The sequence below is a fragment of the Mixophyes fleayi genome, chromosome 6, assembly GCF_038048845.1.
Source record: "Mixophyes fleayi isolate aMixFle1 chromosome 6, aMixFle1.hap1, whole genome shotgun sequence".
Classification (NCBI taxonomy): domain Eukaryota; kingdom Metazoa; phylum Chordata; class Amphibia; order Anura; family Limnodynastidae; genus Mixophyes; species Mixophyes fleayi.
This window is the reverse complement of record NC_134407.1, coordinates 125,884,720-125,909,282: the sequence shown is the minus strand read 5'-3', so window position 1 is coordinate 125,909,282 and position 24,563 is coordinate 125,884,720. Positions and strand designations below refer to the sequence as shown.

The 24,563-nt window shown below is 41.9% G+C and overlaps 1 long non-coding RNA gene across 1 annotated transcript in view; it reads right to left on the bottom strand.

Annotated features, from left to right (window-relative positions):
- Positions 1–24,563, bottom strand: part of LOC142161568 (uncharacterized) — a 49,728-nt gene that overhangs the window by 10,460 nt on the left and 14,705 nt on the right. The window contains exon 2 of the long non-coding RNA XR_012693431.1: positions 7,820–7,852. This is a non-coding gene — a long non-coding RNA (uncharacterized LOC142161568). The remainder of the gene's footprint in view (positions 1–7,819; positions 7,853–24,563) is intronic.

Genomic DNA, 24,563 nt, shown 5'->3' with positions numbered 1-24,563 from the left:
CTACCCCTGTATAAGAAGCACCCAGTTATTAGACCCAAAATTTTGGGGAAAAAGGTGCATCTTATACATGGGGAAATACGGTAATTCTTTACTTTGACAACCTTATTTTGATTTTGACACCAGCTGTCAGAGTGTTCCTTCCGGATGACCAGATACTATCGCTTCAGTCCAAGATCAGAGACCTCCTAAGCAAGCGTCAGATGTCCCTGCTGCGATGCATTAGGCTGTTGGGAACAATGGTGTGAAGATACCAGGTTTTCTGGCCCAATTCTACCCACTTCACTCTGGCTGGCCACCCACGGGTGCTTTCCTAGGCCAGGGAAGCCTACCCAGTGCCTTCTAAGGTTCTTATTATTCACTCAGGCAAATGCAGTTAGAAAGTAAATACATTATTGTATTTAAAAAAATCACTAGAATATTATGTACACACAATAAATAAATGTCAGGCAGATTTACCACATCATCTGTCTCACAAGCTTAAGGAGCTACAGTCACCTGAATGTCCTGACTTAAAGGTCCATGGAGTTCTTCTGTTAGCTGCAGCTATAGTCCATTGGTAGAGAACGAAAACTCAAAACCAGCTGCACTGCACCTTCCATGAATCAAAACCCAGAATGAATATCACCCCCTCCCCCTTGAGTGGCTCCTTTTATATAGGGTCAACTTTCCACAATGCTTTCCCCTCCCTGGGCAAACCCTGGGCCTCTCCTTGTTAAACATTGGTAAATCCTGGACTAGAAGGTTTGGAGAGGGAAGTGGAGATAAGCTATACTTCCACAGAACCTCCCCCTCCAGATTGTAGATCAAACACCTGGGGGTAAATATATAAAGCTGAGAGTTTTCCGGCGGGTTTGAAAAGTGGAGATGTTGCCTATGGCAATCAATCAGATTCTAGCTGTCATTTTGTAGTATGTACTAAACAAATGACAGCTAGAATCTGATTTTTAAACCCGCCGGAAAACTCTTAGCCTGATACATTTACCCCCTGGAGTAGTCTTGTGAGATCAATAGATGCTAATTAGCCTTCCCCCTCACCAGTATCTTGCAACCTGATCCCTCCCCATAACTCTCCTGGCTTCACTTTAAGGACAATGAATAACAAGCTCACTGCCATATCAACAATAACCAATATATATATATTTACAATGAGCTACAATGTCCCCTTATCCACATTTAATTAGATACTGCAGTTGTAGTCTGTTGAGCTGGGGAACAAAAGCAAGGGCTATAAAAAGTACTTGCTATAATCCACATTATGTGAAAAACGAGGGACAGGCTGGTTAAAGTGTTATCAAACTCATTTCACCATAAATTGTGTCAGTGTTCGAAGCGGTGCCTTATGCTCTGTTCCATTAACGAGCACTTCAGTGGGAAATTAAGGTTCTCAAGAAATCTTAGTGGCTCCAGACTGGCCGCGCTGAGCCTGGTACTCAGATCTGCTAGGTATGGTAGTAGAACCTCCATTCAGATTACCTCTCAGACCAGACTTAATTACTCGGCTGACTTAAACGGCGTGGCTATTGAGACCATGATTCTGAAAGGCAAGGGTTTTTCAACTAAAATAGTCAATACTATGATCAAGGCTAGGAAGCCTTCATTGGTAGCCAATTATTACAGAACATGGAAAACTTATGTATTATGGTATGAATCAAATCACTTTCATATTTCCCGTTTCAAGCTTTCTAGGTTGCTGGCCTTCCTTCAAGCTGGTTTGGACAAGAAGTTGCCTTTAGCCTCGTTAAAATTGCAGATTGCAACATTGTCCATTTATTTCCAGTGTAAACTTGGATCCCTGACAGAAGTTCACACCTTCTTACAAGGGGCGCATCATATCTTGCCTTCATTCATTCATTCTGTCGAGCCTTGGGACCTGAATTTGCTTCTCCAAACTTTGCTTAAAGATCCATTTGAGCCTTTACAGTCTGTCGAGCTTGGTTACCTTACTTGGAAGGTAGCATTTATTTTGGCGGTGTCTTCAGCGCATGTCCCTGAGTTGGGGGCTTTATCTTGCCCCCCCTTTTAGTTTTTCATGAAGATGGGGTGGTGCTTCGCACTAAGCCTTCCTTTGCCCCTAAGGTTGTTTCCATTTTCATTTAAATCAGGAAATTGTTGTCTCTGCTTTTCCTCAAAGATTTAGGTCACTAGATCAGTCCGTGTTGCTTCTAGATGTGGACAGGGCCCTTAGGTGCGTGGACCGCACAGCCAGATTGCGCAAAACCACAGATCTTTTTGTGCTTTATGAACGTGAAGAAACTAGGTTGGCCTGCTTCTAAGGTCTCTTTAGCTTGAAGGATTACCTCCACCATCAAACTGGCTTACTCGAGGTCAGATAAGCCATTGCCGGGAGGTTTCTCAGCTTATTCCACTAGGGCTGTGGGTGCTTCCTGGGCAGCTGTGCCGGTCGGCTACGTAGACATCTTTTCACACGTTTGTAAAATTCTATAGGTTACAAAGCTTTGCATCATAGGATGCGAGCTTTGGCTGTAGAGTTCTGCGTGCAGCCGTGTCAGAGCAGTCCCTCCCTTAGAGGGCAGCTTTGGTAGGTCCCCTATGTATCGCAGTGTCCCCCAACTGGACGTGTGAGAAAATAGAATTTTTATACTTACCGAAAAAAATCCCTTTCTCATGGTTCATTGATGAACACTGCCCGCCCACCCTTGCTCTGAATGTTGTATGGTTGACTGTGTTGTTGTGGTTAGTTAACCCTATATGGCCTAATTCGGGCTTTGTTAGCCATAAACTGAATATCCTTCATATGGGAGGGATATAGCAGAGGTTTAGTTACATTAACAGATTTAAATGTTTAAGTGTCTTGACTACTGTTACCACCTACTATACTGCTATGTATCGCAGTGTCCCCCAATGGACTACAAGAAAGGGATTTTACGGTAAGTACAAAAATCCTATTTTTTTTACACTATAGCAGTCTTTTGCTACCACACACTTGCACAAAATAATCATTTGTCCCTTGTGCTCTTCTCTTATATATCACCATAAACGAAATGTCTGCTACATTGGGGTTCTCATTCATCCAATAAAGGACTCTAGCAAAATGTCTATCCATAGGATCTGACGTGTACCTGTAGTGCTTGTACTAGAGATTGGATGGTGGGAGTCAGTGGACTGATTACTAATCATTACTTAATCCGAACTATCCGCTCGACTGGTTCTCACCTTCCCCCATGAATCCTGTTAACTAGACTTGACAAACACATAGTTGCAGGCTACAGAGCACCTGGGAGAGCGAGTACTGAATGATCATGGATCCACTGACTAAGGAATTCAGTACTGGCTCCGCTGACCGTTCCACTGCCTGCAACAAGGTGTTTGCCTTGGTGAGTCCACAACAAGGCACCAACCACCAGTATACAACCCTGCGTATCTGAGCCCCCATCATTTTACATCTTGTGAGGTGAGAGCATTTTACCTCTTAAAATGCTGCATTGACTATACAGTGTTTCTTCTCAGGCTTCAGTACATTGTTTCCTCTAAGTGGAATAATACAATGTTCAGAATTGCTCATCTGACAACACCCAATAGCAGGGCCTGGTGTTGCCTCATTTATCCCCTCCCCCACATGTTTAAGGATAATATTGCTACTACTACTACTCTGATCATTATTCTGTGAATTTCATCCCTGCAATCTGTGTTTAAGTATGTTATAGGAAACTGTTATCTGTTTAAACTTAGGTTGGCACAGTCTTTTATTGCTGCCTAATTTATGATAGGTATCTGGCCTCTATCCTTTCCCACAAATGTTTTCTTTTCCTTTGATTAGCTGACCAATTAGCACATCTGTAGTGTATTCCTAAATTAGACTGACTACATCTTAGCTTCATTCTATGGGGAGACGTATGTGGGGTTAGACGTGTGTGATTTCTACACTAAGTGGGATTTTCTCACAAAGTGGACGAAAATGCACAGTTAGACAACACAGTTGGCCAAACATTGGACTACATTTGACTTGCTTTTACTCCCATCAAAAAGCAACATCTGCCACAGCCTATTTCAGCACTACTTGTCTATTTATATGGAATACTGCTAAGAGGTAATTCTTAAAATACCCTTGCTTTTTGCTTTTACCCCTTTTATCACAATGTTTCACAAATTGCTTTTCTTAGTCTCATTTCATGGCATGATCTTTAGGACTGTGTCATCTTTCACCCCTCCACCAACACACAAATTTGTTCATATTGCACCTGCATTACTCCACTCACCTCTATTTAACACCCATGAACTGTTGTCCTATTTATTATCTCTAACAAGTACAGCCTCCACCTGTTGCCAGAAAATAAAAGGCCACACATCTTACAATCCCCTTGCCTATCTTTCGCTCACTCTGCTTCTATTAGCTGGTGATATATCACCTAATCCAGGTCCCCCACACTCCTCACACACACATACATCAGAACACTACCGTTCTATAGCAAACCTCAAACACATCACCTGTCTACCCTCTCTTCCCAAGTCCTTTAAATGTGCCCTTTGGAATGCACGATCTGTTTGTAACAAACTTACCTCCGTTCATGATCTCTTCCTCTCAAAAAACCTCAACCTTCTGGCAATAACAGAAACATGGCTCATGCAATCAGACACTGCCTCACCTGCAGCACTTTCACATGGTGGCCTCCATCTCACACACACCTCCAGACCTGAAGGCAGACAAGGAGGTGGGGTTGGACTACTTCTCTCCCCACAGTGCACATACACCGTTCTACCAAATGTCCCATCACTCACGTTCACATCTTTTGAAGTACATGCTATTCGCATTTTTAATCCATTCTCCCTACGTGTTGCGGTGATCTATCGTCCCCCTGGAGCACACCAACAATTTATTGAGGATTTCTCTGCATGGCTCCCTCACTTCTTATCTTCAGACATCCCCACCATCATCATGGGTGACTTCAACATCCCCATTGATAACCCACCTTCCAAAGCTGCTTCCAAACTACTCTCTCTAACATCCTCACTTGACCTCTCCCAGTGGATTGAATCATCTACTCATAAGGATGGCCACTGCCTTGATCTTGTTTTCTCTAGACTATGCTCAGTTTCTAATTTTATTAATACACCCTTCCCCCTCTCGGATCATCACCTTATCAGCTACACTCTCACCCCCACTGCTCTAACCTCTCTACTGTCTAACTCTACCAAGCCTCCTCATACTCGTAGAAATCTTAATTCTATTAATCTTCAACAATTTTCCACCTCTCTCCAACACCTTCTCTCCCCTATCTCTACATTCTCATCCCCTGAGATGGCAGTACCTCATTTTCACCTAACCTTAGCAACGGCCCTTGATCAAGTGGCTCCAGCGACACTTCATACTACACGTCGACTTCGATGTCAACCGTGGCACACCAAAGCAACACGAAATCTTCAAAAACTGTCCCGTAAAGCAGAACGTCACTGGCGTAAATCTCGAAGCTCTAATGACTTCTTCACATATACTTCTGTCTACCACTCCTATCGAAATGCTCTGGACACTGCAAAACAAACATACTTTCAATCTCTTATCTATGCTCAGGCTTCTAACCCCAAACGCCTTTTCAATACATTTAATCATCTTCTCAATCCTCCCACCCCGAACCCTCCATCTACTATCAGTGCTCAGGATCTTGCTTCCTACTTCAAGGACAAGATTGACAAGATCAGACTAGAAATGGTATCCTCCTCCTCAACAAGCCATCAGCTCATTTCCTTCCCACTACCCTCTGACACCCTTTCCTCATTTGACCCCACAAATGAAGAGGAAATTTCTACGCTCTTCTTATCTTCCTACTCTACCTCCTGTCCTCTTGATCCTATTCCCTCGCAAATTGGTAGATCCCTGTCTTCTGTGCTCATTTCACCTCTAACTCAAATCTGTAATCTCTCACTCTCTACTGGCATCTTTCCATCACTATACAAGCATGCAGTGATTACTCCTATTCTAAAAAAACAAAACTCCGACCCAAACTCTCTCTCAAATTACCATCCCATCTCTCAGCTCCCTTGCCCCTCCAAGCTTCTAGAGAGACTTGCCTACACTCGCCTCACACGCTTTCTTTCCGCAAACAACCTGTTGGATCCTCTTCAGTCTGGCTTTCGTTCTCAACACTCCACAGAGACTGCGCTGACCAAGGTTGTTAATGATCTGATCACTGCTAAGACTGAACGCCATTACTCTCTCCTAATTCTCCTTGATCTCTCGGCTGCATTTGACACCGTTGACCACTCTCTTCTCATACAAACGCTGCAATCCCTAGGTCTTCAAGACACAGTTCTATCCTGGTTCTCATCTTACCTCTCTAATCGCTCTTTCACTGTTAATTTCTCTGGAGCCACATCTGCTCCGCTTCCCCTATCAGTTGGAGTACCACAAGGCTCGGTGCTAGGTCCTCTGCTGTTCTCTATCTATACCGCTTCTCTTGGAAATCTAATAAGTTCCTTTGGCTTTCAGTATCATCTCTATGCGGATGATACCCAAATCTATCTATCCTCTCCTGATATCTCGACATCTGTGTTGTCCCGTGTAACTGACTGTCTTTCTGCCATTTCATCTTGGATGTCCTCTCGTCAACTCAAACTTAATCTTTCTAAAACAGAGTTAATAATATTCCCACCCGCCAACAAGAGCATACCTGACATTTCTATCTCTGTTGATAACATGACCATAAATCCCACCCCACAAGCTCGCTGCCTAGGTGTAATCCTTGATTCACGCCTATCCTTTGTTCCCCACATTGACTCTATATCTAAATCATGTTACATACATCTAAAGAACATTTCCAGAATCCGCACATATCTCACACAAGACACTGCTAAAACCTTAATTCATGCACTAATCATCTCCCGCATTGACTATTGCAATTCCCTCCTTACTGGTCTTCCCAAAAACAGACTCAAACCCCTAAAATCTATTTTGCATGCTTCGGCAAGACTGATTTTCCTTGCAAATAGCTATTCCTCTGTTGAATCACTCTGTATGTCTCTACACTGGCTGCCTGTCTTCTACCGAATCCAATATAAAATACTTTTACTAACCTACAAGTCCATCAACAAAGCTGCACCAACATACATCTCCTCTCTTGTCTCAAAATATCTCCCAACTCGGCAACTCCGTTCTGCAAAAGATCTGCGTCTCTCATCCACCCTCATTACATCCTCCCATTCCCGGTTACAGGACTTTTTTCGGGCTGCACCCACTCTATGGAACTCTCTCCCTCGCACAATAAGACTCTCCTCTGTTCTACAAACTTTCAAGCGTTCTCTGAAAACCTACCTATTCAGACAAGCTTATAATATTCCTCAACCACCATCTTAACCTCACTACCTTTAGCCTGTTACACAATTTCACACAAGACAACTACCCCCGGACCAACATTGTTGTGTGACAGGATCATTTAGCTTATGAGTCACCCTACCTTTGCAGTCTGGCTGGGCCAAGATGCAAAATGTATACTTAACCTCATGTGTCAATCTCCCATTGTCCCATAGATTGTAAGCTTGCGAGCAGGGCCTTCTCACCTCTTTGTCTGTTTTACCCAGTTTGTTTATTAGTTTATTACGTTTGTCCCCAATTGTAAAGCGCTACGGAATATGTTGGCGCTATATAAATAAATGATGATGATGATAAATCTTTTTCTACACAAACTCAGCCTCAGCCTCAAAAGTGTCCCAGGTCATCACTTTGATCAACTAACAGTAGCTATTTCTGTACAATTGTGGTATAACAGCCTCGGATATTTTATAGAATCATACAGCAATTGTGAGGGTCTTGTACAAATGATCAGTACTCATATCTTGCAAATGCAAAACTATCGTACTGCTTTCTTACCATGTGACTTGTTATCATCCAACAATTCTAGCACTGAAAAACACAAAACCATGTAATAAGTTTCTATAAATCTGGTCACTGTTTTATTATGTTATACATTGTTCATTTTTACATGTAATATACTAAAATGCTATTCACAATTTGCATCATTATAAGGGACATTTTTGTTACAAAACAGTCTGTCTTGACTCAATGTGAAGTGTCCCCCTGTTTGCACCTGGTGGGACTGTCATCGATGGGGTTCTCCCCCTCTCCTTCATTAAACTGGCTCCCATTGTAGTCACTCCAACATGTTGGAGCCACCCCCTCACCATGGGGAACAACCCTCTAGTGCCTTTTGTTAATTTGACACTGGGCACTTCCTTGAGGGGTCCTTAATGTGCCCCTGTGGCACCAGCTGCACCCCCCCTTTTCTCATGAGGTCTTAAGTAATGAGGGTTCTAGACTCCACAATGGAGCCACAATGTAGTGTCCTGCGGCATCTGCCAGGCACCATGCCCTTCTCTGCCAGGGAACCAGGACCACACCCACCCATCACCTTCCTGGTTCCAGGCTTAACAATGCAACAATGGCTACCAGCATCACCGGTACCCAGCCCCACACTGAGGCACTCGCCTCTCTGTTGGAACATTTTCCCCAGTGACCTCGCCTCCCATCATCGTGGGAACACGACCACGCTACAGTAACACTATATGGTTTACAACCTCAGCAAAGAACAGCAGGATCAAGTTTTGTTTAATTAGACTGTGATCTTCCAATTAACAAATAAAATTAAAATCTTAGATTTACTCCTAGTCTAATTTTAGAATAAAAAAAAAAAAATCAGAAGCCTTCACCGGCAACCTCCTAGATAGTTGTCCCCAATCTTATACTCTGCTGCCTCCTCTCTGAATCATTCTCTGCTTATTAAGCAGAGTTCCCCCTCATGTGACCTCTGTTGCACAGTGCACAGAGGTTGTGCTACATACCAAGAGGAGGAGACGAGAGTGCAGTGTGCTCGCTCTCCTTCCTCTGTGTGGCCCTTCAGAAGGCTTGAAGGCCACAGATGAGGCCCTCAAGCCATGCCAATAGATGTTGATGATGATTTACCCATTATTGTTCTAGCACAAAGAAAGAAAGACAGACTGGCACAAAGGATGTTTAGCAATTCAATTTACTTAACTTTTAAAAACACAAATAAATGATTCCCTGGATATATACATCATGAGAGATCTTGTGTAGCCCAAACAGTAATCTGAATCTATAGCACTGTAACCCCAATACTTCCACACAAATAATATATTCTTGACAATAATGGAATTGTTTCCCAGCAGATGAAACCAGAAACTAAAAGTCATATTAAGGATATGAAAGCCTAAATGTCTACCAATTGTTTCAAATCCAACATTTCCAATATGTAAACCGCATGAAAGTACCAGAGCACTTATACTTACCAATAGTAATGCACATCATTATTTAGTCCGACCAAGGTTGTTGTTTTAAGCAAGAGAAGTGACTAGCTTCTTCTTATGTCCCACAAGCACCTCTGCTGTCAAGATGCCATTAATAATATTAACAGAAGGAACTTGTGTTGGGATTTGTTACTAGTACTTGTTCCCGTGGTCCCCCCCACATGAAGGAGAAGACATGGAGGAGCACCAACCTCTCTCATGTGAAGCTAATGCTTCCCTATGTCAGTGTGACACTGGGAGTGTGGCGCTTGGCTATGATCTCACAGCCAAGCACCACACTCTAAGCCTGAGGAGCCAAAGATGCTGCTTCCACCTCCCACCTGCTAAAAAATGAAGCAGTTGGCATTACTTCCAAGGGGGGCATTACTGAGTTTAGAAGGGGCACCGGCTGGGGCACCCACAGGACTTGCAGTGGCATTGAAGCTACCATAAACATTTCTAGTTCAAGTTCATTGCTGTCAGGATAATGTATTTGATGGACCCACTAACTCGTATTTTCTCAACTGAACAAGGAAGCGCAGAGTCTAATGCATCCCTGATATTCACTAGGGACTGAATAAAGGAGGTTTGGACTTCTCTGCAACAGGTGCACAGGTCGCGGTTCTCCAGGAAGGTTACCAGTGTAGCACTGGTGAGAGTAATCAGGACAATACGAGTCAAGCTAATCAGGAAATGCAGTACCAAGGGTGATCCAAAAGTAAGGTCACGATAGCCGGTCAAACCAGAAAGGCAAAAGCACCATATCAGAATCCATGAGAATGGTCAGAGTGCAAGTTGGGTCAATACAGGAGTTCAATGGAAGCAGGATAACACAAGGAGCACTGGAGACAGGTAGACCTGATACTCTAAAACCCTGATGGTGGCAGAGTCAGGTTTAAATTGAGACACCTGGAGGCCGATAGGATGGTGGTCAGTGATATCACTGACCGCAGACAGGAAGCTGAACATAGTGTCCCATTGCCTGGCAATTGGACGTGCTACTGTGCATGCTTCTGGTGATGCTCGGACGGCTGGGGGGAAGCTGTGTCCCGGTTGCAACAGGGCTTCCCCCGCTGGAAATGGAAGGTGGCTGACTCCGCTCTGTGGGAGCAATGTGGGGATTGTGACTGACAATTGCAAAGAATTGTACTTTTTGAACATTATTAGATCTACCAACTAGGCAAATACCACTAATTAACACTTTTACATGAAGAAATATAGAAGAACATAGAACTTGTGTGTAGAGAGTGACTATAAAGCGTTGGGGTGAAAGAGGAAATTTACACATAGAAAAACAATAGCTGTGATTATTTTAATGCAGTTTATTTATGTAGAGATCAGTCTGCAAGAATAGTTTGCTGATCAATTGGGTGTCAGTCTGTTAGAGAGTTTAGAGTAGTGGCCACTGTGTATGGTCCCTTAGATTGTAAGTTTGCTAGCAGGGCCTTCTTACCTCTTTGTTTGTATTACCCAATATTGTATATTACCGTGTTTGTCCCCAATTGTAAAGCGCTATGGAGTTTGCTGGCGCTATATAAATAAATGTTGATGATGATAGATAGTACTAGTACTAGTATAGACATCATTCTGAACTAGTATTTTATTTAATTGGACGTCATTCTGAACTTTCTATTTAGTGGAGAAAAACAATTGCTGTAATAGCACCCCCCCCCCCCCCCCCAAAAAAAAAATAATATTAGATTTCTTTCTTTTAAAATCCAAAGTAATTCTAGTGAAAGAAGCAATCTTGTAAGGGGCAGTCTCAGTGACATCCTTATTAAGCAGGCAACAAAACGGGTGTTTGTGTGTGAGAAGCAGTGCAGAACTGCCCAAAACACCATCATATTTCTGTTTTTTTCACCTTTCTACTCAAAGTAATTTAACATTTTGTGAGGGGCAGTCCTAGTGACATCTTTATTATGGCAAAAAACAGGATGTTTGAGTGAACTGCACACAAAACAAATATAGAATTTTTCTTTTTTTTTTAAGAACCAACTTGTTCAAGTAGCATTTCTCTTCTTGGCAACCATGGATCACACTACAGATCAGGAGCATCTCAGTACTAGTACTGGCAGTAGCAGTACTTTTTCTGTTACTACCTCTACTATTTAAAAATCTCATGCAGAAAGAAAAAGTAAGTGTGCTCAAAGTCCAAACATTTTTGTCCAAGTCAAATTCAATCTCAAAGAAATCATCAGCTCTTAATGTAAACAGGATTAAGAAAGAAGTTTCTGATGAATGTGGTTATTTCTAGAGATGAGCGGGCTCGGATTCCGCTAATCCGAGCCCACCCGAACAGTGCGGATCCGAACGGGATCCGAGCACTGTTCGGACATTTCCGGCGGGCAAAAAATTGAAAACGAGGCTCTGTCGTCCAAGTCTCACGTCGAATCTCGCGAGGGGAGGGAGGGAGGGCCCAGAACAATTCCATCTTGTACCTCTTTTTTTGGCATTATGCGCTCAAGCTACATCGGTGCAACCTTTTGGCCTAAAAACAATATTGTGAGGTGTTCAGAATAGACTGGAAATTAGTGGAAATGATTGTTATTGAATGTTATTGAGGTTAATAATAGCGTAGGAGTGAAAAAAAAAAACACAAAACTGGTTTTTAGCACTTTTTATGTTTTTTTCAAAATAAATCCGAATCCAAAACCTTAAATCCGAACCAAAACCTTTCGTCAGGTGTTTTGCGAAACAAATCCGAACCCAAAACCTCAAGCAAATCCGAATCCAAAACACAAAACACGAGACACCAAAAGTGGCCGGTGCACATCCCTAGTTATTTCTCCAAAAAAAGGAAAAATTCTAATATTCCATACACCACTCACAGTGGCAAGACAAGGCTCAGACCATGTCCGTGTACCGGCTACTGCCGGTACTTGTACTGGAATGCCCATTGCAAAAAAAGAGTGCCCAACACGGTCATGCATCTATTGTACCTTCCCATGCACCACCTTCTCTCTCTGTCACTTCATAAACAGGCAAATCAGTGTATGAAAAGAACACTGAGGCTGAAGAACATCCTGGGCACTCACAGAATCCTAAAGAGTGTCTACTGGTACCCATAAGTGCTATATGCGAGTCTGACGTATAGATTCTGATACTGTAATTATAGAGCAGCCTCCTGAACATATTTCTCAATCATTTAGAAATGTGAGGATAAGTAGTAGTTATTATAATTATTATTATTTTCATTTATTTATAAGGTGCCACATGGTTTCCGCGGCACCTTACACAATACAAACAGTGGATAAAACAGGGTAATAAGGTACAGAACAACAAACAAGTAATACCAAGACTTCAGAAGCTCCAGGCATAACAAGTTGGAGCAGAATAAATGGTATAAAGACAGGAGGGAACGGGCCCTGTTCATTAGAGCTTACATCCTAAGGGGAGGGCAAACAGACAGTAGGCACATAGGGGAGTCAGTAGATCAAGCGTAGGAGGAGGAGCAAGCATGGGGATGGAAAGGGAGGAGAACAGAGCATGGGGAGAGGGTTATGTGGATGGCTGGTAGACATTGAGGAAGAGGTATGTTGAATGAGCACAAATTAGGGGACAGTTGGATGGAGCTTGGGAGGTCGTTCCAGTGAAGGGGGGCAGCTCGGGAGAAATCATAGATTTGGAAATGGGATGAGGTGATAAGGATGGAGAAGAGGCAACGGTCATTGGCCGAGCACAGGGAGTGGGAGGGAGTATGAACAGAGAGAAGGTTGAAGATATAAGGGGCAGTTGAGAGAGAAAGGGCCTTGTAAGTGATGGTGAGGACTTTGAAAAGGATTCTCTAGGGGAAGGGGAGCCAGTGTAAAGCAAGACAACAGAGAGGAGAGGCAGAAGAGGAGTGGCTTGAAAGGAAGATGAGTCTTGTGGCTGCGTTAAGTATAGAATGTAGGGGGGCAAGGTGATAGCATGGGAGGCTGATGAGGAGAAGGTTACAGTAATCAAGACGGGAAATGATGAGTGCATGGATAATGGTTTTGTTGGCATCCTGAGATAGGAAGGGCCGAATGCAGACGATGTTACAAAGTTGGAAGCAACAGGATTGGGCAAGGGATTGAATATGGGGGGGCAAAAGAAAAGGATGAGTCAAGGGTGACACCCAGGCAGTGGAAGTGGGGGACAGAGGAGATGGTGGTGTTATTAAGCCTGATAGAGAGGCCAAGGTGGGTGTCATGCTTGAGGATCTGTCTGTACCCAGACTGGGTTGTGTCTCTGGAGTTAGGCTGATGGCTACGTACACAAAGCTGTGAGTCCTATTTATGTTTCTTTGCATTTAGGTGAAAGGACAGGTACAGGTGGTGATAAACTAGCAGAGGAGACCAGACATGAACTGAATTGCTCAACCCGAAATGGAACTGAAATGCTGGAACCGAAACGGAACTGGAATGTTGTAAACAAGAATACTGGTACCGCAATGGAACCGGAATGCTGGACTGGAGCTGAAATACATACTGCACTGTCTGAGCTGGAAGGATAGAAAGACTGCAAACTGCTCGGAATCAGGTTGGCGTTTGGAAATACAACATTGCACTGGCAACAAGTAAGGGCTCCAGGAAGTCCTTTCATAGTAGTTGTTGATTCCTGATTGGAGATTGCGGTCAGCTGGGCAGAAGCAGCACTCTGAGTTGCTGAGATGGATCAGGTAACTATATCCAAGATGGCAGCTCCCAGGAACTGGTTTTGGAGGGAAACCTGGAATGGAGGCTGTTATCCCCTAATTGGCTGAGAGGAATCATGTGACTGATTCCAAGATGGCAGCGCCCATACTCTGATTCTGGAGGAATCTCTGAAATGGAGACTGGCTGAAAAGCATCTTGCAGAGAGATCTGAAACCAGCAGAGCCTGAGGACCACAGGGACAGCTTGGAAAGACAGGGGAGAGGTAAGTGACAGGACCTGAGAGCCTGGTGTGTGACAGCGGGATGAGAATCTAGAAGGAGGGAAGACAATGAGTTCTGTTTTAGAAATGTCAATTTTGAGAAGGCATGAAAACATTGAAAAGGATATGATTTAGACATAGAAATTGAGGATGTTCCTTCGAAACTTTCAAATGTACAAAAGGATGAGGGAGATTATTGAAGATCTGATAATGAATGTGCTGTACTTGAACAAGATAATGAGGAGGATGACGGTGATTGTGTTGAACTAAAGCAGCCACCATTGGTATCACCCAAAGCCCTTGATTAAGCGAATTGTCATACCAGGGGCATAAGGCCAGAAAAAGCACCTCTTCTGTTTGGAAATATTGTCTGCAAATATTTTTATCCAAATCTATACAACATTTGTCAGGGCATCTGTAGTCTCTTTGATGCCTGTTATGTCATTTGTAACGAGTTCATTCAAGTCGCTTTTCAAAAGGTGGAAAATTGCGTATAGTAACAAGCTCCCATGCATCAGGTAGCATCCGGATGGATAGACGCCTCATGCAATCCTCACAAACATCAAAACCTTCATTATCAACCTCCTGATTATTAGTATTTAGTCCAGCATCCAATTTTCCAATTCCAGCTGACTCCCTTAATGCAATCCATGGTTCCCAAGAGACATCCTTGTGTGCTTCAGCTGCTGCTACTGGGGGTGATAGATCTGTACAGAGGGGGACCAAGAAGAGTAGGTAGCATAACTTTACACAATTGTTTGTAAAACAAGTGTTTGTTAAGACAGTCCCTTTGAATTCTAGGAGGAAAAAAAGGCAATTTGGAATCCAGGAACATTGTGAGTGATTGTGAGGAGACTACTTCCCAAATATGTAGAAAAACTGGTGTTAATCAAAATGAACTACAAATTATATAAGGAATACCATTCTTGCCACCAATTACAAACAGAATCTGTAACACTAGATTCCAATGGGGATGAACTTATATTGTGTGATGATGGTCTTGACATCAGTGATGACGGTGAGGGTGATGATATTTTCACCATAGATGAAGATGACCACTGTTAGCCAAATACCCATTAGTAATTTGTTAAAATACCAATCTATTCTCTCCAATGTAACAACCAACAACCTAAATGTTTGCTGTTGTGGAGGCCCAAACAAATGAAGCATTTCAGCCACAAATGTGGCAGTCACTGTTGCTGAAGTACTTGGTTTGTTAAACTATGTGCATGTCCTTTTTAACATATGGCTGGGTGGGTGGGCCCATGGACAAGTCCATCTTGCACTTTTTTACATTATGGCCTTGGTTTATCATCTTGTGTAAAATGCTATGTGGTCGACAGCTAGACATTCATTTGGTCGAAATTCAGAAAGTCGACAATATTAGGTCCATAATTCAGGTGTCGACAGTATCATTAGGTTGACAATTAACATGATGGACAGGGTTAGGGATAGGGCTACAGTGTATTATTAGGGTGACAATTCAAATCTCGACAGTATTAAATGGTTAGTGTTATGGCTAGGGACAGGGTTAGGGATAGGGCTAGGGATAGGTCTAGTAATAGGGTTAGGGATATAATTGTCAACCTGACAAAAACTGTCTACATTTGAATTGTCAACTTAATAATACTGTCATTGTCATTATTGTTGAGTCTATATTAGGGTGCCCACAATATAAATATTGATCCTGTAATGGTTGAACATATGTATCACATCCGGGTGGGAGAGCCGACAATTCCATCTTCCACCATTTTGCATTATGGCCTTGGTCTATCACCATCTGTTAAATGTCTACTGATGCCATCGCTGTCCATCTAATGACCTCTTATACTGCTGCTGCTGTCCTTCTCCATTGTATCACTGCTGACCCTCTCCATTGTATCGCTGCTGTTCCTCTCCAATGTGTCATTGCTGTCCCTCTGCAATGTGTCACACAAGCTGCCTAACGGTTACCTATTTGCTGTGTCTTCTTTCTTAAATGAAAATGTAATTGATCTAGACATCTTTGATGAGGATGATGATGAGAGTGATGACATTGTCACCATAAAGGATGGTGACCACTGTTCGCCAAATGCCCATTAGTAATTTGTTAAAATCCCTATCTATTCTCCAGTTTAACAACCAAACAGATCAAGCACTTCAGCCACAAAAGTGCTTGGTTTGTTAAACTATGTGCATGTCCTTTTTAACATATGGGTGGTTGGGTGGGCCCAAGCATAATCCCATCTTGCACCTTTTAACAATATGGCCTTGGTATATAATCATCTGTTAAATGTCTACTGATACTGCTGTCCATCTAATAACCTCTTATTCTTGTTTTTTTAATACAGTTTGTTTTTATTGGTTTTGCGAACGTACACACTAAAATTTAAGTAAACAAGCAATCATAACTGCAACTGCCAACAAATAAACAAGCAAGCATCACATTATACAGTCATGGCCAAAAGTTTTGAGAATGTCACAAATATTATTTTTCACGAAGTCTGCTGCCTCAGTTTTTATGATGGCAATTTGCATATACTCTAGAATGTCATGAAGAGTGATCAGATAAATTGCAATTCATTTCAAAGTCTCTCTGCCATGACAATAAACTTTGTCCCAAAAAACAACATTTCTATCAGGTAATGATACTCTCGTTAACACAGGTGAGAGTGTTAACGAGGACAAGGCTGGAGATCACTCTGTCATGCTGATTGAGTTAGAATAACAAACTGGGAGCTTTAATAGGAGCATGGTGCTTGAAATTATTGTTCTTCATCTGGTAACCTTGGTTATCTGCAAGGAAATATGTGCAGTCATCATTGCTTTGCACAAAAAGGGCTTCACAGGCAAGGATATTGCTGCTTGTAAGATTGCACTTAAATAAACCATTTATCGTATCATCAAGAACTTCAAGGAGAGAGGTTCAATAGTTGTTAAGAAGGCTTCAGGGCGCCCAAGAATATCCAGCAAGCACCAGAACCATTTCCTAAAGTTGATTCAGCTGCGGGATCAGGGCTCCACCAGTGCAGAGCTTTCTCAGGAATGTCAGCAGGCAGGTGTGAGTGCAGCTGCAAACACAGTGAGGCGAAGACTTTTGGAGGATGGCCTGGTGTCAAGAAGGGCAACAAAAAAGCCATTTCTCTACAGGAAAAACATCAGGGACAGACTGATATTCTGCAAAGGTAAAATGATTGGACTGCTAAGGACTGGGGTAAAGTAATTTTCTCTGATGAATCCCCTTTCAGATTGTGTGGGGCATCTGGAAAAACATTTGTCCGGAGAAAGAAAAGTGAGCGCTACCATCAGTCCTGTGTCATGCCAACAGTAAAGCATCCTGAGACCATTCATGTGTGGGGTTGCTTCTCAGCCAAGGGAGTGGTCTCACTCACAATTTTGCCTAAGAACACAGCCATGAACAAAAAGGTCTATAAGCACTGAACAGCAAACTTTGTGAAAACCAATACTTGTGTCATTCTCAAAACTTTTTGGCCATGACTGTACATGAAAGACATAACTGTAAAGCCATACTGCATAACAAAGTTTGCGCATCCGAAACCGGGATGTCCAAGATATAGACAACAACCGAACTGAAGTAAGGATGCTTTGAAGTGCATTTTACAGATAACAATACCTTTAAATATGCATGAAAAATCCAGAAATTTGTCTAATGACCTCTTATTCAATTTTTTAATGTAGTTTTATTTTCAATGTTGCATGCTGTTTAACGTTCAAAATATAGTGTGTATGGTTTTCTGCATATTTCTTCTGGGTGCAGCCCACCTTTGTCTATCTAATTGTCTAAATGTCTACTGATGCCGCCGCATCTAATGATCTCTGCTTCTTACTTCATCTTTACTTTCAATGATGCATGTTCTTTAACGTTCAAAATATAGTGTGCATGGTCTTTCACCATTTTTCTTCTGGGTCCAGCCCACCTTTGTCTATCTACTTGTTGAAATGTCTACTAGAGCAGCTGTTCATCTAATGACCTCTTATTCAGTTTTTTTGTCAAGTATTTTTATTTGTATTTCTGAAGTATAATAAAATCAAAGTACTTAAAATAACAAAACAAACATTGCATGACAGTCCAAATAGGCATGTTGCTTACAAAACATAGTTTTTGAATCAGAAATTTAGAGAATTGAAAATCTGTCAATCCATAAGCAGACACACAAAACTATGTTTATCATGGTGAGATTGACAATAATACAGTAAATATCAGCCTGCATATGCGCGCGACGCTCAGTCATCCAATCTCAAACTGTTCATAGAGGCCAAAGCATAAGGAAAGTCAAACTACCTACCCCAGATACTTTAAATTTCGGTAGGTACTTCTACTAGTGTAGACAAATCTTTCATGGCCTATTATGGAGTTGACCAATGAGATCTAATTATGAATCGTATGAATTGTGTGGGCCATTCATAACCGGGCTATGCAGACTTTTGCCATGATAAATAAATGCAATATGTATAGTTGTGTCACTTGATTCCTCCTATGCTTTAAGTGCAACACAAAAAAGCAAACCCAAAGGCTTGTGACCGTATGAGAAATGAAATACCTGTTTTTTTGATACAGCGAATGACTTTAAGCCAGAAGGCATGAACTGTGGGTCAACGAAGGTGCAGAGGTAAACATTTTACCTGACAGTAAGGCTTGTAATGGAGTGTGGTTACTATTAAGTTGCCGTACCAATTCCCAGTGTAGGTCGTTATAGTCAGAGACCAAACATTTGACGTGGGCCAGTTGAGAAGCGAAATAGTAAAGTATTGAGTTAGGGAGCGCGATTGATCTCTGATTCTTACTGTATCTTCACTGTCAATGATGCATGCTGTCTAATGTTCAAAATATAGCGTGTGTGGTCTTTCTCTCACCATTTTTCTTCTGGGTGAAGCCCATCTTCGTCTATCTAGTTGTATAAAATGACCATCCTATCAGCCACTGCTCTGCCACTTTGTTTCATAGGGGCTGTAGCATGTTTTGTACACAAAACTAGGTTGTTCATCCTCCGCTTCTGCTGTTGATCTCTCGTTGTGACCCTCTGCCTGATTCCTGGACCCTGCTTGTTTGCCTGTTGCCCCGACCACAGCTTGATTACTGGACTATGCTATTTCGCTTGTGACCCCGACCTCTGCCCGGCTATTGGATTCTGCTTAACCTGATCTCTGCTTGATAACTGGACTCCGTTTGTCTGCTTCCCTGGACAGCCTTGTGCCTCCTGGACTGGGGTAACTCATATACTTGTCCTTGCTATTTATCTGTATCAGTCATTACTTGGAACCTGGTGCTCTGTGGACTTTTTCTGCCATTGATCTCACCTGTTCATATCTGTGGATTTGAGTTATACCTGTTTATACTGCAACCTGGAAATCTGCATACCCCACATATTGAATCCTTGTGTATGTATATTGCCTGAATAAAGACATTTGCTTTTATTATACTTCTGTTGCTGCTTCCTGAATGCACTAGGAATCATAACATTTATGCACACTGCTGTGCCACTATGTTTAATAGGGATTGTATCTTTTATTAAACTGTTGTGTATTTGTGCCATTGCTCTGTCACTAATTTTAGCCAGCCAAGTTGCTGCAGCCTTTGGCTAAAATTGGGGAACATTTTGACAGTTGTTAAAAGATCATTAGGAAATAGACTGTAAATAAGTGCAAATGAATGTTAATGCTATAAATAATAATGTGGGAACAAAAAAAAGCCCAAATTCACATGATTTTAGTTATTTTATACAGTTTTTAATTAACTTCTCATCCAAAATCATAACACAAAGATGGTTTTAGAACCAAAACCAAAACACAGTGGTCCGCGCACATCTCTATGTACTATACTCACCTTTGGAAAGATTACATTGTGCAAAGGCGTGTTTGTTACACACAATAACAAGGAGCTCCCCATGTAAAGACATTTATACAAAGTGGAGTAACTAAAGGACATTTGGCAATATCCAATTGTAATAGGAGTAGGATGCGCTCATTGTATTACATTGTGGTTTCTTGTGCTTCCATTTTATATTGATAATTATGTCTCTAAGGTAAAATTTAATTTTTATAATGTGTATAATTTTAGATTCACTATCTGCACTAACTTTAAAAGTTTTTTATTTATTTTTTTTCTAATTGAGTAGGGTGTACGCATATGAGTATTATTGGATATATGTACATTTTTTTATAGGCTTTAGGACCTATTTTCATCAGACTGCACCCCTTCTCTACACAACTCTAGATAACTTCTGACTCACCAAGTCGATCCAACCCTCCTCACTAGCTGAACTCAGACTAGTCTGTCTGTTCTGCTCAGACTCCTCTGTAACATTAAGCAATGAGGGGAGGAAAGACAAGACAAGATTTGCTGAAAAATAAGAAGTCACTGAAGATCAGGGAATATGTTCTGGTAAATGGCAGACCACAAGATAACCGTTACACAACATATGGCAATGTGCGCAGACAGACCCATATTACCCCTACAGCTCCTCCACAAATGGGTGAATGTGCAATTTTATGCATGTCTAAAGTTTGGCCATGTAAGACGTAACTGTCCACAAGGTGTTCACAAAGTGTATATAAGTAACTCTGAACACTTGGGCAATAACAATGGCTTTAAAAAAAAAAAAAAGCCTCACGTTAGAGAGTTAGATGAGCAAACACATACCCAGTCAAAACTGCAGCACCTGAATCAGATGCAAAAATGTGTGTCGCTTCTAAGTACACATACTGGCCAAACAGGAGTCTCATGTACAGTCACATAACTCAGTGACTACACAGACACAGAACTCTTTAGAACAGGTAAACGTCTCCTAACAACGCAGAGGTCTCTTGCCAACCTGATCTTGTGGTGGTGCCCGGTGATGCTCCTGTCCTTAGCAGTATGCCAGCTCCAGCAGTGAGTACAGCTGACCTCAGTGACACCCCATTGACTGACCCCACTTTGACTGACCCTAGTCACCCCAGCATAGACCCCCCCTGCAGCGTATCCTGACATAGACGATAGTGAGGGCCGCAGGGAAGAGTTCAGGGCAGCGCAGCTCTCGGATCCCTCACTGGAAGGCATGAGGCGCCAGGCTTGTGGCTTCCAGCGATGGAGGTGGGGAGTGTGACCTGGCATAAAGGGTTGTTGTACCGTGCAGCTAGGAAGGTAGATGGGGATAGACCATTCCGGGAACAAGTTCACTTGTCTTGTATTAATGATAGATGAGTTGGACAGAGTTCAGGGTTACCTAGAGGACATTTCCAATTTTAGTAAGATTTGGGAAGATAATCTGGAGCAAATATGGCTGGGATTAGGGAAGATTGGGTGGGCATGTTTTTTCTGTTAGGGCAGAGAAATGCCAGATGGGGATGTCAGAGGTACAGTACCTGGGTGATCGTGTAGAGGCAATCCAAGACTGTCTCTTTCAGCTTGCAGCTCAGGGACTGCTGTGTATTGGTAATACTTTTAATGCCGCGAGAAACACGGACAATTGAATATGCCCCTAAGTGTAATTCTACTCTGAAGTAGACATTTGCTCAAAACTCGGAGGAGCTGGATCATAGAACACAGCAAGATGACAGCAATGGAATCCCCCCATTGAAATAAAGTTTGTATTTTACGTTTTGAACTGAGATGGTCTGGAGCCCAAATATCAGTTGAATAACCCCAATATACATTAGACCATATGCGCCCCCCCCCCCCCCCCGTCTTAATTACCATGGGCCCCAAAAGCCATAATCTAGCTCTGCATCTGTATTTGACCGACTTCAGCCTCCAGCACTGCAGGATTAACGGAGAAAGTTGCCTATGATTAGAGGTAGGTATTGCATTTTTAATTAACACTCAGGGCTAAATTTACTAAGCTGCGGGTTTAAAAAAGTGGGGATGGTGCCTATAGCAAACAATCAGATTTTAGCTGTCATTTTGTAGAAAGTACTAACTAAATGAATGCTAGAATCTGATTGGTTGCTATAGGCAACATCCCCACTCTTTCAAACCCGCAGTTTAGTAAATCTAGCCCTCAGTGTGGGAACATTTTGCAATAAGATTAAGCAGATCTGCACTATGCAACCTGCTGCATAATAATAATAATAATAATAATAATAATAATTTAACTATGTATAAAAGTATTGTGTACCTACAATCATAAAAACATTTTACATTTTTTTTAATGGTTTATTTGAAGAAATCATGAAACTATAAAATAGTAATACAGACTAACCACTAGCAGCATAATAAAACAACTACTTGCCTGATTTGTACTCCTTCTGTGTTCAATCCTGTCTTTTGTTGTGTTGATAGATCAGCTGGTTGTCAGTGAGTTACCATTGAGAAGGGAGGTGGAGTAAATGCATGTTGTACACAGTAGGTGGTAAACATAGTTCAGTATACAGATTGGGCCTGATTCATTAAGGAAAGTAAGACAAAAAAATAGTTTTCTCCTGGACAAAACCATGTTGCAATGCAGGGAATGCAAATTAGTTTTTTATTTTGCACATAAGTTAAATACTAGCTGTTTTTTCATGTAGCAAACAAATACTTGATATATACAAAACCAGGTGCACTAATGAAACCAACCATAGTAAATAACTGTATTCAAATAAAAGAAGGCAGGTTTCATCTAAAATGCAAATAGTATTTAATTATAACCAATATAAATAATAACAATTCATAAAACTGGAATAAACCACCAACAGTGGAATAATATAAAACCTACTTCTAAAAAAGGATTTCTTTGTATATATATATATATATATATATTGTGCATGTCTGCAAATGCAGAAATAACAATAATACGGTCTTCAATCTGGAGACTAACTTACAGATGTACTTGTGTAATAGAAGGTTGTTCTACCGCACCAACTATTGGATTATAGCCCAGTACTAATAAACATGTTTAGAAATATTAATGACTACTGTAATGTACAAGTCTCGTATGTATTCAATAACTGGGGTGCTACCTAGAAACATAACAGTAACATGATTTTGGAAGGGAAAGAAAAGAGGTTTCTTTGATTAGGTGCACTAAATCCTCAATTTCTTTCCCTTCCAAAATCATGTTACAGATGTTCTTGTAAGAAACAAAGTGTGTGGCCAGTAAACAAATAATAAAAAATCCTGAATATACATGGATAAACCAAGGATAAAAATAGCGGTGAAAATCAGTCAACAAATGACCATAAAGAGCAGTCTCACCCAGAAACAGCGGCACCTGTAATTAGTGCTAATAGCACTTTTAGATCCAGTTATTCTATACAGGGCCGCCATCAGGGTGTACTGTTGTACTGGGCCTGGGCTCACCATACTTACCTGGGGGCCCGCTGTCTTGCAGTCCGCTGGTCTCCGCTACTCTGTCTTCAGCCTGGCTGTCACCGTGACAGCCAGGCACCAGGATGCGATCGCAGGGGTGGAGGATTTATTCCCCCTGCGATCATGTGATGATCGCAGGCCCCCAGGTAAGTGTGTGTTGCTCTGTTGCTCATTGGGGGGGCGCTCATAGGGGGGCACGGGGGGCCCGTACTGGGCCCCATGATTTCTGAAGGTGGCCCTGATTCTATATAATGAATAGGATGGTATGTATCATCCGTGCACCCCTAATGTTCATAACCTTTCTGGTGCAGGGAGAGGGCATCCAGGATGTTAGGGAAAATCCTTCCCCTATAAATTTCCATGAATGCAAAACCTAATTTCCAGAACCTTTTTGCATTGCTGTGAAACTTCCAATGTATGTCACCTGCACCTAGCTACAGAGAATTATTCAGATACAGTATCCAAAAATCACTGAAAAGTGAGTCAATAAAATGTCTTCTTCTCATCTGTTATAACCTATCTTTGCATTTTATAATATTTTCTGTTTATTTGGCTTGTTTGCAAAACCTTTTGCTCACCTATAAATAGGGAGATAAGTGAATGTGTTAAATCACAAAAGTAGTGATTTAGCAACTTAACGAGTAGGCAGAAGACGACGCTAGGTATATTTTGCATAGAGAAAAGAAAGTACCTGGTTTATGTGTGTATTTAAGGAGTGAAATAATCACAGCAGCACTTAATTTTATCGATAAATAAAATTTTTATTCCTGTGAGTGGATGTGTATGTAGGGGCGTCACTGCTTTGCCTGGGGACCCATAATGCTGTTAAGATGGCCCTGCATGGCATACCCCAATTATAAATCTGCCATCACATTTTAAATTTACCCCCTCCCCCTCCAATACAACATGGTTTTGCCAATGTGCAAAGTTACTAATTTTTTTGCTTTACTTTCCTTAACTAATCAGGCCTATTGAGTTAAATTCTTACACAGCATGGCTATTTAGTTCCAAAGATGTCATGCTTGCCTTAAAACTGTGGCAGGGCCGTCTTTCCCATAGGGCACAATGGGCAGGTGCCCGGGGGCCCTGCAGCCCAGGGGGGCCCATCGGAGGAAGCCCAAAAAAAGAAAACCTGGAAAAAGAAAAGAAGAAAATACCTACCGTACTG